At 50.1% G+C, this 15,175-nt stretch overlaps 1 protein-coding gene across 13 annotated transcripts in view; it reads right to left on the minus strand.

Moving 5' to 3' along the window:
• Window positions 1-10,264, minus strand: part of MAPT (microtubule associated protein tau) — a 95,178-nt gene extending 84,914 nt beyond the window's left edge. For 4 of the 13 annotated variants that reach the window (XM_081804788.1, XM_081804785.1, XM_081804786.1 and 1 more), the window contains exon 1: window positions 10,100-10,252. The gene's annotated coding sequence lies outside the window, so the exon portion shown is untranslated. The other 9 variants (XM_081804781.1, XM_081804780.1, XM_081804789.1 and 6 more) reach the window with 7 other exon arrangements.
• Window positions 10,265-15,175: the final 4,911 nt, after the last annotated feature.

Consider the following 15,175-nt stretch of genomic DNA (forward strand, 5'->3'; position numbering starts at 1 on the left):
TTTTTTTTTTTTAAAGATTTTATTTATTTATTTGACAGAGAGAGCAAGAGAGCACAAGCAGGGGGAACAGTAGAGGGAGAGGGAGAAGCAGACTCCCCACTAAACAGGGAGCCCGATGCGGGGCTCGATCCCAGGACCCTGGAATCATGACCTGAGCTGAAGGCAGACGCTTAACCATCTGAGCCACCCAGGCGCCCCTGTAAGGGATTTATTTCCATGTATTCGGTCTTTATTAACACTCTGCAGGGAACAGAGTGCAGCCATCGCTCCCTGCAGGGTGAAAGATGGAGGGACTCGAGATACAGGAGGCAGAACTGAACCCAGTGGAGGCGCCCAGCAGGCCGGTCCCATAGGATTAACCCTGGGGAAAGATTAAATAGGGTTAAAGCAGGTTCAGGTGAGTTTGTGACTGATCACTCCATTATTCAATCGGATTTAGGGATGTTCTTCGAAATCCTTCCTTTCTAAGCTGGGCTCATGGTGAGGCACAGGCAGAAGCTGCTGCACATGGGTTGGGGCCGGTGTGGAATTTCCCTGTTCCTAGGGAAAAGACAAGACAGCATGTGGATGGCAGAAGGGCTGGGGACTCTTCCAAACAGCTATTCCTGGTGATTCTTGGCAAGGGGTGCTTTGAAAGGGACAGGTTCACATGAATTTATACCGCAATTATCACCGTACCCCAACACAGAAGATCATATACAAGTGTTTTACTCGTATATACAACCTTTGCTTGGCTTATTAACATACCTTGATTTAAATTCTGATGCATTACCAATACTAAAGTTGAAAGCTGTCAGGTGTTCAGCAAACCTAATATAAAAAGTCTAGACCTACATCAAATAAGGGAGTGAATATTCACATTTAAATATATAATTATAATTATGGGGTGCCTGGGTGGCTCAGTCGGTTGGGCGTCTGACTCTTGGTTTCGGCTCGGGTCATGGTCTGGGGGTCCTAGGATCGAGCCCCATGTTGGGCTCTGCGCTCAGCGGGGATCTGCTTGAGATTCTCTCTTTCTCTCCCTCTGCCCCGCCTCCCCTTCCCACACGTGTGCTCGCACTCTCTCTCCAATAAAATAAATAAATATTTTAAAAATATATATAATTATAATATTTATATGTACATATATTTTAAACCAAAGAGATTCTTTAAGTTGTAACTTTCCCTTGGACGTCAAAGCATTTGGTTTTAGATTATTAATTATCCAATAAGCCTCTTTTTGAGGGCTAGGCTGTGGGAGGGGGCATGAGTTAAGACAATAGTTTGGTGCCAATATGACCTACAAATCAATGGCTGAACTGGATTTGGTCCAGGACAATTCCGTTGACACATAATTTAGAACACTGGTTCTCATTCAGGTCCTTTACCCTGGAGGAGGGACACAGTTCCCCAGTTCTATGAATTGGTCTTTCCCAGCCCTTCCTTCTTGGCATTATGTGTTGGCTGGAGATCACATGACAGCAATTATGCACCCAGGGGTCTTCTAATATCCTTGGTGTCCGGGGGAGGAGGCCACGAAGATGAAAGCGCATCCCTGGGCTTTTTACGCTACGACTGCAGACTAATTCCGAAGACAACATCACCCAGCCTTCCTGGGAAAACAGAAACCCACAGATGGGTAGGCAAACTAGCAGCTGGGACCAGAGATAATTACATCCCTCTGCCCTTAGATGCCGGATTGAGCAGGAGAGGGGGCAAGACCAAAGGAAGGGCCATGAATGGAACATCATTTCCAATGGCTTCAGATTTAATTCTACCTTGCTGATTCAAAATGGTTTTTAATAGTTGGACCTTTATCTAAAATCCCTTCACTAAGGAGGGTTAATATAGTAGGTGGGATTTATATTTATTTTGGGTCTTATGGGAAGAATTTTCTAACACCCCCTTAACCTGGGATTTTATGTGATGAATTCAAAGTGCTGAGCTCATCCTGGAAGGCAGGCAAGAGATGGGGCAGGCGGGGAAGATGACTGCCCACAATTCACTTAATACCAAAGTCTCCACAGTGGGCACTGTCCTGACTGACACCGTGTAAGAAGCAGAAAGGAAGGACTATAAATATTCAATGCTGGGTCCACAGGACCTGATGTCCACGGCCAAGGCCTCCTCCTACCACAGCCAACCTTCTAGGCCCGTCACACTTGTTACCATAATCACATAATTTAAATAAGACGCAAGCCGACGAGATTCGGGTGCAAAATGAAAGGCAAACTCTTAAAATCATTAATTGGTTTTAGGAAAATCTAGTTGAACGCTTTGGAAAGACTTCATAAAAATGAGTAATTTTTTTTACTGTCAAACAAGATATTAAAGACTGTGAACGAAGCAGTAAAACTCTAGAGAGATTCTGCATTCAGATTACTCTTTAGTGTAAGCCCTTTTTCCAAGGAGCTAAAATCTGAATTCCTAAACAATGTATTATGAGTGTGGCTTAGGTAAAAAAGACAAGAAATTCCAACCAATTGATCCAAACACCAAGAGTATCATTTCATAATGATTTTTCTGATTTAATGACTTTTTAAAAACTAACATAGTATGACCCTCAGTCTTCATTTCATAGATAAGAAGGCTTCTTAAACCAAATTTAGTAATTCAGATATGAGCATGCTCATGGGATGCTTGGAGTTTCCTGGATTCAGAACATGTTGAGTTTGTTTTATTTAACATTTTCTGCTTGACTCTTCTCTTGACCATGAAGCCCGCTTGCCAGTTTACCAACTTCAACAGCCTGCTTAATTATTTCATTTGTAAATCCTGTCCTCCACTGCCTTCCATTACTTTCCCAATCCCATCTGTGCTCACCTTTTTTTTTTTTTAAGATTTTATTTGTTTATTTGACAGAGAGAGAGACAGCGAGAGAGGGAACACAAGCAGGGGGATTGGGAGAGGGAGAAGCAGGCTTCCCACCGAGCAGGGAGCCCGACGTGGGGCTCGATCCCAGGACCCTGGGATCATGACCTGAGCTGAAGGCAGTCGCTTAACGACTGAGCCACCCAAGCGCCCCTGTGCCCACTTTTTATTCAGTGAGTAAGCTAGTAAGAGCTCTGAACCCAACACGCTAGCTAAGCCGGGTCACCGTTCCCAGGATGGCGGGAGGGCGCGGTTCAGCTCCGGCTGGTGTGGAGAGTACACAGTCTATTCCTGGTGTGGAGCAGATTTCAGGAAGGAAGAGGACAGAAGCGGAGACAACAGAAATAAGTTACTCCGCTTGCTTGTGGCAAGAATTCTGTCTGTACATTTAAACATGGGTGTGTGGGATTTTCGGGGGACCGGGCAGCTGCCCACTTCTATCTTGATCTTTAGTCAGTGCAACAGTTTATCTGTTACAAGTGTATCCATCAGCAGCGTCAGTAGATGCCTTTGCACATTCATCACAAGTGTTGATCCAGAGGCTGCTGCCCTTGAGACCATTCACTAAGCAATTTACTATGTGCCAGGCCCTGGGCTAAGCACTGCATCCCCTCCTTACCCCCTTTAAACCTCACAGCAAGCAGGGAGATAGGTACTGCCATACCCCAAGGTGAAGACAACAACAAACTCCCTAAGAGGCTAAACAACACAGCTCGGGTCCCACAGACATTCCACTCCCTGGATTTGCACCCAGGAGGTCTGATCAGAGTCCATACCCTTAACCACTGGCCAAACCTAATACGTCTATCTGCAAGACACTGCCCTGCACCGAGGGCCTGTCGAGGAAGAAACAGTGTTTGCCTTCAAGACGCTCAGTAACCGTCCTTGAATAGTTGAGGCACAGAATACATTTTGGGCGGATTCATTCAATAGTGCCCCTGATTGGAGATAGTACAGAGCCCACTGAAATGTCAACGCAGCAAAAAACAAATTCAGATAATCCACCTGGAAGTCATTCAAGTTTGTATTTTGGGGAAGCCGGTTTTAGCTGCACATCTGCAGAATGTCTCCTAATCAGAGAACCCAGAAAGTTCAGAAACCATCCCAAGATGGTCTCACACTGCTTGCCCACACCCAGGCCGAGGCCATCTCTGCAGGAAAGGAACCTGGCCAAGGTGGCGGGAGCATGGCGCCTAGAGACAGGAAAAGCATGGTTGGACAGTAACCCCTTTGGCGAGGTAATAGGGGTGAGACCGGCGTGTATGGTGTATGTTTGATGGCCCACACAGGGTCGGCTGCAGAATGACAGTGGCCTCTGATCTTCCCCCAGGTGGAGTGGCAGTGTGTCCTGGGGTCGAAGGATTCCAGGCAGCCCCTCTGGGCCACAGCATAAAGGAATATTTACTGCAGAGACTGGGCCCCAAGAAGTGAGAAAAGCCTCCAGGCCCACCTTTGCCAAGGGAGCCCTGAGATTCCTGCATGAGGCCCTTCCCATGTCCACCCAAATCAACTCAGCCACAGGCTCAGAGCTGGTCCCACTGGCTGGTGCCAAAACTTCGATCCCTCTGAGGGCACTGTCCACTGTCCATAGATGAGGATCTGCTGTCCCTAAAACCTCACCGATTTGACCGTGACCATAGCTGAGTCTATGTCATGATCCCCCAGACTTGATTTCTAGCCTTCTCTGAGCCAGTCAGAACCAGCTGCTCCTTTGTATGACAGAACCATCTTGAAAACCTGGGTCTGGGGGAAGAGGTTTAAGGTCCCTGAGATATTTTCTCTTTATTTTACAGAGACACAGAGGTTGAGTTAAATCCCTTGCTCCATGTGTCAAGGCTAGACCAGAAATTATGAGCTTTAGGTTGTGCTCCAATTACAGACTCTTTCAAAGTTCATTTTGTGAGTCAGTGGCTTTGGAATTTGAATCTTCCACTGGGTCAATGTTACAGATCATGCTTGGGTTCCCAGGCTAGCCCACAAGGACCTATTAAAGCCACACGTAGCTGAGAAGGGGAGGGAGCTAGGGTCGGACTTCCAGCTCTACCACTCACTGGTTGTGTGACCTGTAGTGAGTTACTAAACCTCTCTGTACTTCAGTTTCTCCATAGGTAACAGAGATAATAACAGCACCTGCTACGAAAGGGGGCTGTTGGGAGGATGAAATGAGATCATCTCTGGGGAGCACTTAGAACAGCGCCTCCTAAAAGACACTCCCTAAACATAACTGCCATTATGATAGGAGTGCCAAAGTAACAATGTTTCTATAGCAGGGCTTCTGACCCTGGCATGAGCAACATTTGGGGCTGGATATTCTTTGATGTGGGGGACTGTCCTGTGCACTGCAGGAGGTTTGGCAGTGTCTCTGGTTTCTACCCACTAGGTGCCTGTTGCACCCACCCCAGTTGTGAAAATTAAAAGCATCTCTAGACATCTCAATGGCCCTGGGGACTGAACACCACTGTTTTACAGGAAAACAGCCAAGAGTCCCAGCTGGAATATTGGGGTCCTCTCCCTGAAGCAGCCCAGCTGGTGAGGCAGCAGTCTTCTCTTCCCCTCACCTGCTCAGGTGTGCCCCTCAATGCCGGGGCTCCTGCAAATCACCGTGGAAGCAGCGAGGGTGGCAAGTTAGGAGCGATTAATCAGGTGGATATTTCTGGGGATGTGGAGGGGTTGAGGGGCAGTTTTTGAAGTGGGATAATGAAAAATGCAGGGCAGGAGGAAGGGGAAGGGGCAGAGACAAATGGGGTTTCCCACCCCATCCTTCTGACCTCTGGCACCAGGAGAATCTAGAGTCCCAGAGATGACAGGGCAGGGTCTTCTTTCCCCCTGGGGTATTGTGTGCTTTCTTCCCACCCTCTCTCCTGAACTATTCTGGCCAACCAGGGTGGGGTGAGTAGTGGGGACCGGGCTCTGGGGCCAAGGAGTGCTGTACCGGGAAGGGAGAAGGCTCAGAAGCAGAGGAGGGAGGGTGTGGAGGTGCACCAAGGGGCACAGGCCGCTTTCTGGGTGCCAGTTGGACACTGACAGGGGACAAACTGGACTGGATTTGTCCCCAAACCTTCCTGATGCCACGACCTTGAATATAGCCCCCCATTCTATTTTCTTTTTGCCATCTTTTTGACCTGCATTTTCCCATTTTGCCCATTTATTTGTATGTCTAGCACTGTATTAAGCCTCTGGAGGTGTTTTTATTTGTTTCTGAGTGATTCTTTTTCAAGGTGGGAGTAAGGAGAACACTATCTAGTTGGAAAACTATCACGTGTTTAACTAGAAAATTAATATATGTTCATATACAGCTGTGGAGCCTCTCAAACCATATTCATATACATAAATGCTGAGGGAAGTTGTAATAAAACACAACTTTTAAAAATTTTCAACAAATGGGCTTCATGAACTGATGTTAAAAGGGCAGAAAGAAAATTCAGCCTAAACAAAGGGCACCACAATCCTATTACATCTCCAGGCTGGCACTGCCCTCCAAGGGCATGTGGGTCAAAGTGCCTGTTCAATAGAAGGGGCTCTTTCCCCAATTGGAGTATATCTGACCCTTTCTCAGTCAAACTGATTCTAAGTTTTCTTGCAATTTGTGGGAATAATCCGTTTCTTTTGTTCCTGTCAGGGATGCTGAGCCTGATACCTGAAACCAGTTCAAAGCCACGCCCTTCCACCAAGGGCAGATGCAGAGGAGGTCTGTGTGGGGCAGGCACATACAACATGGACTGTCACTCGTCCAAAACCCAGCAAAGCCAACAAAACTCTCCCACAAACTATCCAAAGGCAACCCCAAGAGCCAAGCCTGGTTATTGCAGTAAACACAAGCTGTTTCAGAAGCAACTGTTGGTCAAGAAATTGATTAGCTTCAGGAGTCACTGGAGACCAGCCACTGGGATGGAGTGGGATGGGGTGGTTAATTCATTTATTGTATAGAGGAAGGGTTTGGAGATGGAGGAATAGATAAGCAATTCTTATCTAGCAAACCTAAGCAGCATCATAAAATGCAAAATAATACCTTCATTAATTTTGGTAGGAAAGACATTTCTTTTTCTGCTGTAGGACAGTCAGTTGGAGGGGTAAGGGATCAAAAAGCCATCCTGCCGAACCTGAGCACACAGGAGAGGTGGCCTGGAGAGCCAGGCCCCGCAGTCGCTCTCCCAGGATCCATCATCCATCCCAACTCAGCCCAGCTGGAGACCGGGCCGGGAGGTTCCTGGGTGCCAGAGGCCAAGTGGGGTCGTAAATGAGCTCCCGCCTGTTGGGGGTCGGGGACAGGAATCGATGGCCCTCGGATCCGTGCCCGGACATTTCCCGTCGGAGCATGGGCGCAAATGCTGCATCCCTCGAGATCCCGGGAGGGGGAGGGGGAGGGGAGAAGCCGTTTAGTTCAAGCGCGCGGAGAACTGGGATGGTGTTTCCAAAACCGCTTACGAAGATCCATCCCCTGGCGCCCGGGATGCAGATCAAGAGACCCACCGAAGCTCCAACACATTTCAAAATGGAGCAAAATCGCGGACGTCTGGACTGCGCTTTGTTTCCGGCATTGAGCTAAATGTGCTCGCTCCCGCCACGCTCCCTTTCCCTCCATCGACAGGAGGTGACCCCTCCGCCCTCGGTCCGCCCCGGGCACCCGTGGCCGCGGGTTACCGATTCTCAGGGCCGCTCCGAGACCCTCGCTCTGTCTGGAACCTGAATTCCGCGCCCAGTTCTAGGGTGGAGGAGGTGGAGAGGGGCGAGCGGAGAAGATGCTCAAAATGATCCTTGAGCCTCTCCTGCACGCCACCCTTGGCGGACTCAACTCTGCAGGGAGGCCCCACACTACCCGGGCTCCGACCTTCGACGCTACAGCCGGGAAGGTTCGGCCTGGCCTCTGGCGGGCTCTCGACCCGGAGCCGGACCATTCCCTGGACATTTGGATCAAGCTGTGCGGCTCGCGTGCATGATTCGATTCCAGAGATGTTCATCCCTCTCGGAACTGCGCCCCCGCATCAGTTTGCAGCGATAGAATTAACCAGAAAACCGCGCGGACCCGGCTCATCGCAGGAGGGCGAGGCTCGGACTCCTTTGCCAGGGGTCCATACCCCCCTTCCCCGCTCCCGGCCCCGTTCCAAGGGAGGCGGTGTAGTCGGGCATTCAAGTTAAAATCTTGTACGTTTCCAAAATAATATTCGGCCACAATAATAAGAATACACGAGGGACGCTGATCTGGGTGGCTGAGGCCGCCGGAGGCCCATTATAAAGAGTCACCCGCTCAGGGTTGAGGTGGGGGGGTCTCCCTCCAGCGGCCTGGGAAAGACTGAGGGGCCGCAGCCTCGCCTGCCCCTAGGGTTCTCAATCTTGGCTGGGAAGGGGCGGGGCAACGCCCAGAGGTCCCTTCTTGGGACGCGTGTGATTTCCATAGCAACCACCCCTCCGCGACCCCCCCCCCCAGTCATCTCAGGAAAAATGGGTGTGGCCCGAAGCACAGGAGGAACCCTCTTGCCCTCTCCTTACATTCTCTCGCCTGGCGAAGCAACAGGGCATGAAGCGGAGAGGGGCTCCGCCTACGCGCTGTCCCCGCCACCTCCCAGGGGTCGCTGGTGACCCTTGGTGGGCAGCCCGTGGGAGGTGGCCCCCAGGCCTCTCGGGGTGTAGGGAGGGTCTTCCTCCCTCTGCGGCCCCCGGCACAGCGCGCAGAGATCTCGAATCCCAGCCCTTCGGCCACGCGGACGCTTCCTGGCGCGCCACCCGGCTCCAGGAGGGGGCCAACCGGGGTCACGCCCGTTCCATCCGTGCCCCCAGGGCTGTGACTGGGGTTCCTTGACCCCAGCCAGCCCGAGATCTAACAGAGGGCTCGAAAATGAGGGGCGGAAAATAGGGGGAAAGGCGGGGGCCTAGGTTAAACCTCTCATAGATAAGAGCCAAAAAAAACAGGGCTGGCAGCGCAGATCACGTAAGCCCTACAAACAAAGCATCTAGCCCCCGAGAAAGATTCCAGGTGAACGCCCCCAGGGCTCAAGCTCACAGCAGCAAAATACCAAGATTTCAGCGTTGATTACTGAATTATTACTAAGTGGGGGTCCCCACTTAATTACAGTCCCCGCCCTGTCCTCCAAAGCCTAGCCACCCGGCTTGGCACGGTACAGTAAAGACGTGACACGCCGCAAAAAGATGGCACCTCGCGTTTGGAAGGGAAAAAAAAAAGCAGGGGTGGGAGTGGGAGGAGGCACAGCCTACCCTCCTCCTCCTTGCCCACCCGGGTCCACACCCACTGCCGCAGTGAGGGGCGAGCCCTGAGCGCCAGCCCCGCGCCTCCCGCAGGGAGCGCTCACGCCGGACGCCAGGCGCAGAGCGCAGAGAAAGGGGCCCGCCCCGAAATGCACCTGCAGCCCCCGCGCCTGTCTGTGCACGGCTGCGGCTGCGAGCGCCAGCGAGCGGGGATCCGCCACTGCCCAGTCCTTCCACATTGCAAGGCCAGGTGACTCCAGCCTTTTCGCCTTTCGGAGCCTCCACATCGGGATCCGCGCACTACCTTCTCTCGGGCACGGCGCTGCTCGCGTCTCGGTGCCAGGCGCGCGCAGGGGGAAGGGCAACTAAAGTGACAGCGCCTGGACCCCTCCCCATCTCCTCGATTCCACTCCCAGCCCCCAAATGTCCCCTGTGGGTTTCTGAAGGAGGAAAAGGGGGAGGGGGTGGGCCACCGCCTTAAATCAGGGGCAGTGAAAGCCCCACTGGAATTGCTGCCGGGGAGGTGTAGGGAGGGGTAGGCAGGGATTCATCTTTTCTAGAACCGGATCCATACCTTCCTGAAGGGCCTATGGCCAACCAAAGCAGAGAAATCGGATTACAGGTTCGGTTTCGGGGGTCGTCATTGGACACCCCCCAACACACACACATACAGACACACGCCCACTGCGGCAAAAGGTGACGATCGAGAGTGCACAGCAGCCCCCTCCCCCAGGTCACCGCCATCAGCGCCCCACCCTTCGGGCACAACCTCTGCCCGGGTCCGCGCGCAGCGGGTCTTTAAGGACACCCCCCAACACACACACACACATACACACACACACGCGCGCGTGCATCCCTTGCATGGGTGCCTTTCCAAGACGCCCTAGTCCCAGCCCCGGAGCGCACAGGGCGCAGGGAGGGGCCCCAGCCGTTGCCCCCGACCTATGCTTACCTCATGAAACCCATCTCTGAGGCGGGGGACGAGGGGCGGCAGCCTGGGGGTGCAAGGGGGCGGACGAGGAGGCAGATTTAGGAGCCTCGCGCTTACCTGATAGTCGACAGAGGGCGAGGACAGTAGAGGAAAGAGAGGAGAAAGTGGCTGTGGTGGCAGCGGCAGAAGGTGGGCGGCGGCGGCGGCTCTGCTGCGGGTGCGGGAGCTGGTGGGTGGCGAAGATTGCGAGCGCGCGCACCAGCGAGAGGGCGCGCTCCCGAGGCCGGCGGGCGGCGCAGGCGCGAGCAGCGGGAGCGCGAGCCTCCCCAAGGGAGGGGTGGGCAGCGAGGCCTTCGCGGACGTTTTCTCCTCCGGCCACCAGTGGGCGCGCGCGAGCACCCCACCACTCGGCCCGCCCCAGCCTCCTGGCTCCCTCCTTTTGACGCTTCGCTTCTCCTCCCTCCCCTCCCTCGACACCTCGAGCCGCGGCGTTAGCCGCTACGCGCATGCGCGTTCCATGGCGCACGCGCACTTCGGGCTCCTCCCCTGGCTGGAGTCTTTGTCTAAGGGGTCTCCGCCCCTGGGAGAGAGACGAGGTTCCCCTCCCTGGGTTTGGGAAGAAGCTGGTGCTCTGTCCCTCAGATCCGCTGCCCCTTTTCATTACTGTCCCGGGTTGATGTCCTATCTCGGAAAGGTCCTGGGCAGGTTTTCACATAGCTCCGCAGTCCGTCCACCCCGGAACTCAGGGCCTCCCCTCGGCTCGCTCTGCTTACGGCTGGCCAGGCATCCTGAGCCCTTGAGTTTCCTGAAATGGTCTCCCTTGTTGGAGATTAGTTTCCCTGGGTCAGCTTCCTTTCCACCTGCTTTCTTTCCACCCTTGTTATTGACCAAAGTGGATTTTTAGTAAATCCACTTTAAACAGACTTAGTCGTAATACAGGTTTTTGGTTTGGTTTGGTTTGGTTTTTAATAAGAAGCATTCAAATGTATTATTTATCTAACCGTGACCCTAGAATAAAATTTTAAATTAGACGAAGTTTCCAATAACGGTTATCACGTTGCAAAGTATTTTCATAAATACAGTTATTTTTAGCTTGCTTGTTGAAACACTGTTATTCTGTTAAGTAGAGCTTGGGATCCGAATTTCCAAGTGCCTGTTGGAGATTCTCACCTGGATAGCACACCTCACTGAAATTGACCAGTGGCTTTCATTCCCCCAGTCACCCGGCCCCAGGACTTTGGCCTTACTTGGTCTATCCAACATTTAATTTAAGCCCTGGCAGTGGGAGGCTTAATATGTATGGGGGTTGGAGGGCAGCCATCTTGTGCTAGGGGCATGGGGCATGTCCTGAAGCTTTAATGTGCATAGCACTTATATTCTCTTCAAAAAAACCCAAAACCAAAAAACAATGTTGTATGTTACACGTTAATACAAAAAGCAGGCTGTTAAAAATGCTTTATTCACACAGGATTAATATGTTATTGGGAGTACCGGATGGGTGATGAAGATGCACGGTTCATTTCAACCACTGGTTCTGAGTCTCTGGAAATGACCTTTTTTATTGTTGCAACTGGCACCATCCTAGTTAAAGACTACCTTGGTTCTGGAAATGTAGTTACCTTACTGGTCTCCCTGTTTTCCTTTTCTCCCTATGTCAGCCCACCCTGCACCCTGTAGTCAGATCAGTCTAAGGAAGCAATCATTTTAATCATGGCACTCTTCTCAAAAATATCTAAAGGTTTCTAACTGCCCCTTAAATGAAGTTAAATCCTTAGCCTTGAACTCCTCAGCATTCAAGGAACCCCTGTCCTCTCCAGTTTTCTCTTCTCTCCTCTATGGTCAACTGATCTTGTTTGGCTGGCATATCCTCACCTCTACTCTGGGGTTTTCTTTTGCTGACAAAGTCCTTGCCCTCTCTTCCCTTACCAAGGCCCTACCTAACCTTCAAACCCTAGCTCAAATTTTACCAAAGCCTCCCCTAGTCACCCTAACTGAAAGGGGTATTTCCAACCTCTAGAAGGAACTTAGAAAAGTTATTTATCTTCTCTGGGAAAGTGGAGAGGGAAGTGGAATTAATATCTATCTTGTAGCGTTGAAGTTTTGTTATCGTCCCCAATTGTTTCCTTTCCCTTTTTCCCGCATGGGGATTATATGTCCTAGCCTGTTACCATGGGATCTGCACTGCCTCCACTCTCTAATTCCCCACTGATGTTTGACTTTGGCCATGTGATGGTCTTAGGCTACTAGAATTAATGGACATGTTGTAGATTTGTCTGAGCAGAAGCTGTAAGAGGCGCAAATTTCTACTACTTTTGCTCTTTCTTCAGCCACCAGAATGACATGTCCTATAGGGCTGCACCTTCAGTCTAGGTCCCAGAATGAAAAAAAAACACAAGGAAGTACATGTAACATGAGTAAGAAATAGACATTTATTGTGTGAGTCACTGGGATTTTGAGAGTTGTCACCACAGCAAAGCTGATGATACAGGGATTAAATAAGAATATATACATTCTGGGGCGCCTGGGTGGCTCAGTTGGTTAAGCGTCTGCCTTCGGCTCAGGTCATGATCTCAGGGTCCTGGGATCGAGCCCCGCATGGCGGGAAGCCTGCTTCTCCCTCTCCCACTCCCCCTGCTTGTGTTCCCTCTCTTGCTGTGTCTCTCTCTGTCAAATAAATAAATAAAATCTTTTAAAAAAAAGAATATATACATTCTTATATATATATATATTTCTTACACTGTGTGTTTTTGTATGTGTGTGCATGTGTGTAAAGTTTCTTTGCAGTACCTGACAAATAGTGGGCATTCATTAGATGATAAATAGTAGTTATTTATTTTATCATCATGTTTGTTATCAATGCTTTTGCTACATGTGATTTTATTTCTATATGTAAAATAAACTATAGCAGTCAAATGAACAGGCATCCTCATTCAAATTCTTATTTCCTTTAAGATAAAGATGATTGTGAACTGACAAGGACCTGATGACACTGTGGTGCCCTGATATTGAAGATCACATTTGCCTACATTAAATTGAAGTAATGAGTGCTCAAAACAATTGTGAGCCGATCTGTCATTTAACTGTATATGCTGTGGAGTTGGGGAGTCATTCCAGATAATTTAATCACCGTGGGTAGCTAATGGCTCACTAATTGAGGCCAAGAAAATGCATCCCCTCCTTTTCTCCCTGCCCTTCCCTCTTGCTGAAATAGAAATCTCATGGCCACATTCAGCACGCCACACCCACCCTACAGAACCATAGATGGTGGAATGGCATAGGGAAAGAGAACCAGATTAGGTTTCAGAAGAGTTGGGTCCTAATTTTAGCCATCTTGTGAGTCTTTAGACAAATTCATTAACTTCTCTGGACTTCAATTTCTTTATGTAATAGTGTCCCAGGTGGGATTAGAACTAAGCTCCAGATACCCATAGAATTTGGGCACTCTGCTACCAAATCTATTCATATACAATTTCAGTCAAGGTAAGCTAAACTGTTGGGGCGCCTGGGTGGCTCAGTCAGTTAAGCGTCTGCCTTCTGCTCAGGTCATGATCTCAGGGTCCTGGGATCAAGCCCCGCATCAGGCTCCCTGCTCAGTGGGGTGTCTGCTTCTCCCTCTCCCTCTGCCCCTCCCCTCTGCTTGTGTTCTCTCTCTCTCTCTCAAACAAATAAATAAAATCTATTTAAAAAAAAAAAGTAAGTTAAACCGTTGTAATAAACAGACCCCAAAATGTAATAGCTCAAACACAACTCCCTTCACAGCCTAGGGGGGCAGTGTTCTGGGTAGGTAGGTGGCTTCCTCCACTTGAGGTTCAGCAACCCAGACTCCTTTCATCTTGTGGCTCTGCCACTACTTAGAGCCTTCTTGTTGTTTGCTTGGTTGAGGCTGGGTCATCGCATCCTGGGTCCAGTTGGCAGGAGAAGGAGCAAATGGAGGAAGCAGACTGGCTCTCTTAGAGACTGGACATGACATCTAATCATGTTCCACTGTTAGAATTTAATCACATGGCCACCCCAGCTGCAAGGGACACCAACATATGTGGAAGAATTGAGAAGAAGAGAAAGGATTTGGGTAGAAGGTAACAGTCTCCACCATACACACCTTGATTTACATAGAGGGTGAAAAAGACCCTTGGGAAAGAACCTGAACTTTTCTATCATAAGATTCTCACATATGTGACTATGTCAGCAGATTTTTTTAAAAAAGATTTTATTTATTTGAGAGAGAGAGAGAGCACGCGCACAAGAGAGCAAAAACAGGGGAAGTAGCAGAGGGAGAGGGAGAAGCAGACTCCCCACTGAGCAGGGAGCCCGATGCAGGACTTGATCCCAGGACCCTGGGATCATTACCTGAGCTGAAGGCAGGTGCTCAAACAACTGAGACACCCAGGTGCCCCAATGTCAGCGGATCTTGAGGTGGGTACTGGATAACTAGAGAACGATGATAGCCAAATTTCAAATTAAATTCTGGAGGAGGAGGCATCGTTGTATACCTTTTTGTCAGAGGGTTTTTAACCTTTTTAATTCCAGATCTCCCCAGGGGACCAGGCAGGCTGCTGTCGGGCTGGATCATAACTCATCTTCTTCCTCTGCTTAGTCCTGCTTCCTTTTCCTACTTCCTCAGGTGTCGACTGCATGTCCTAAAACACATTTGTTTTCTAAACTCTGGTTCTTGGACAACCCAACCTAGGACAACTGGTATCAGGAGTGGTCTAAGAAAGCAGATAATAAGATGCAGTTTGGGAGCTGGAAAGTTTGCTACCGTGCCTTCAGGGAGGATCCATCACTGGTGGTAGGTGGAACAGAGATAGCTCCTGGCATGAGGTGAGTCCAGTTGTTAAAACTGTAAATTGGGATGGGATACTGGTGGAGGGGTATGCACTAGGTGGTGTGAGATATCAGGTGTTTGAGGAAAAGGGTGGTGGGATTAGTAACTAAGGATAACATAACTGGGTGACTATTGCTAAATTCAATTGAGTAACCATGCTCCAAAGAAGCTTAAACTGCCAACCAAGGCCTGCTATGACTGGGTCAGAATCCTTGTTGGGAAAGGATGGGTCCTGACATATAAAATGGACATTTAGTGATGCCCTTGAAAATCCCAGATTCCCAGATTCCTTTGAACTCTCTGAGCCTGCAGGACCGCTCCCCTCCCCCTTGCTTGAAGAAAATGCAAAGTCATCATCCCTTAAGTCA

Source organism: Leptonychotes weddellii, chromosome 15 (genome assembly GCF_054177405.1).
Source record: "Leptonychotes weddellii isolate Sample4059 chromosome 15, ASM5417740v2, whole genome shotgun sequence".
Classification (NCBI taxonomy): Eukaryota; Metazoa; Chordata; class Mammalia; order Carnivora; family Phocidae; genus Leptonychotes; species Leptonychotes weddellii.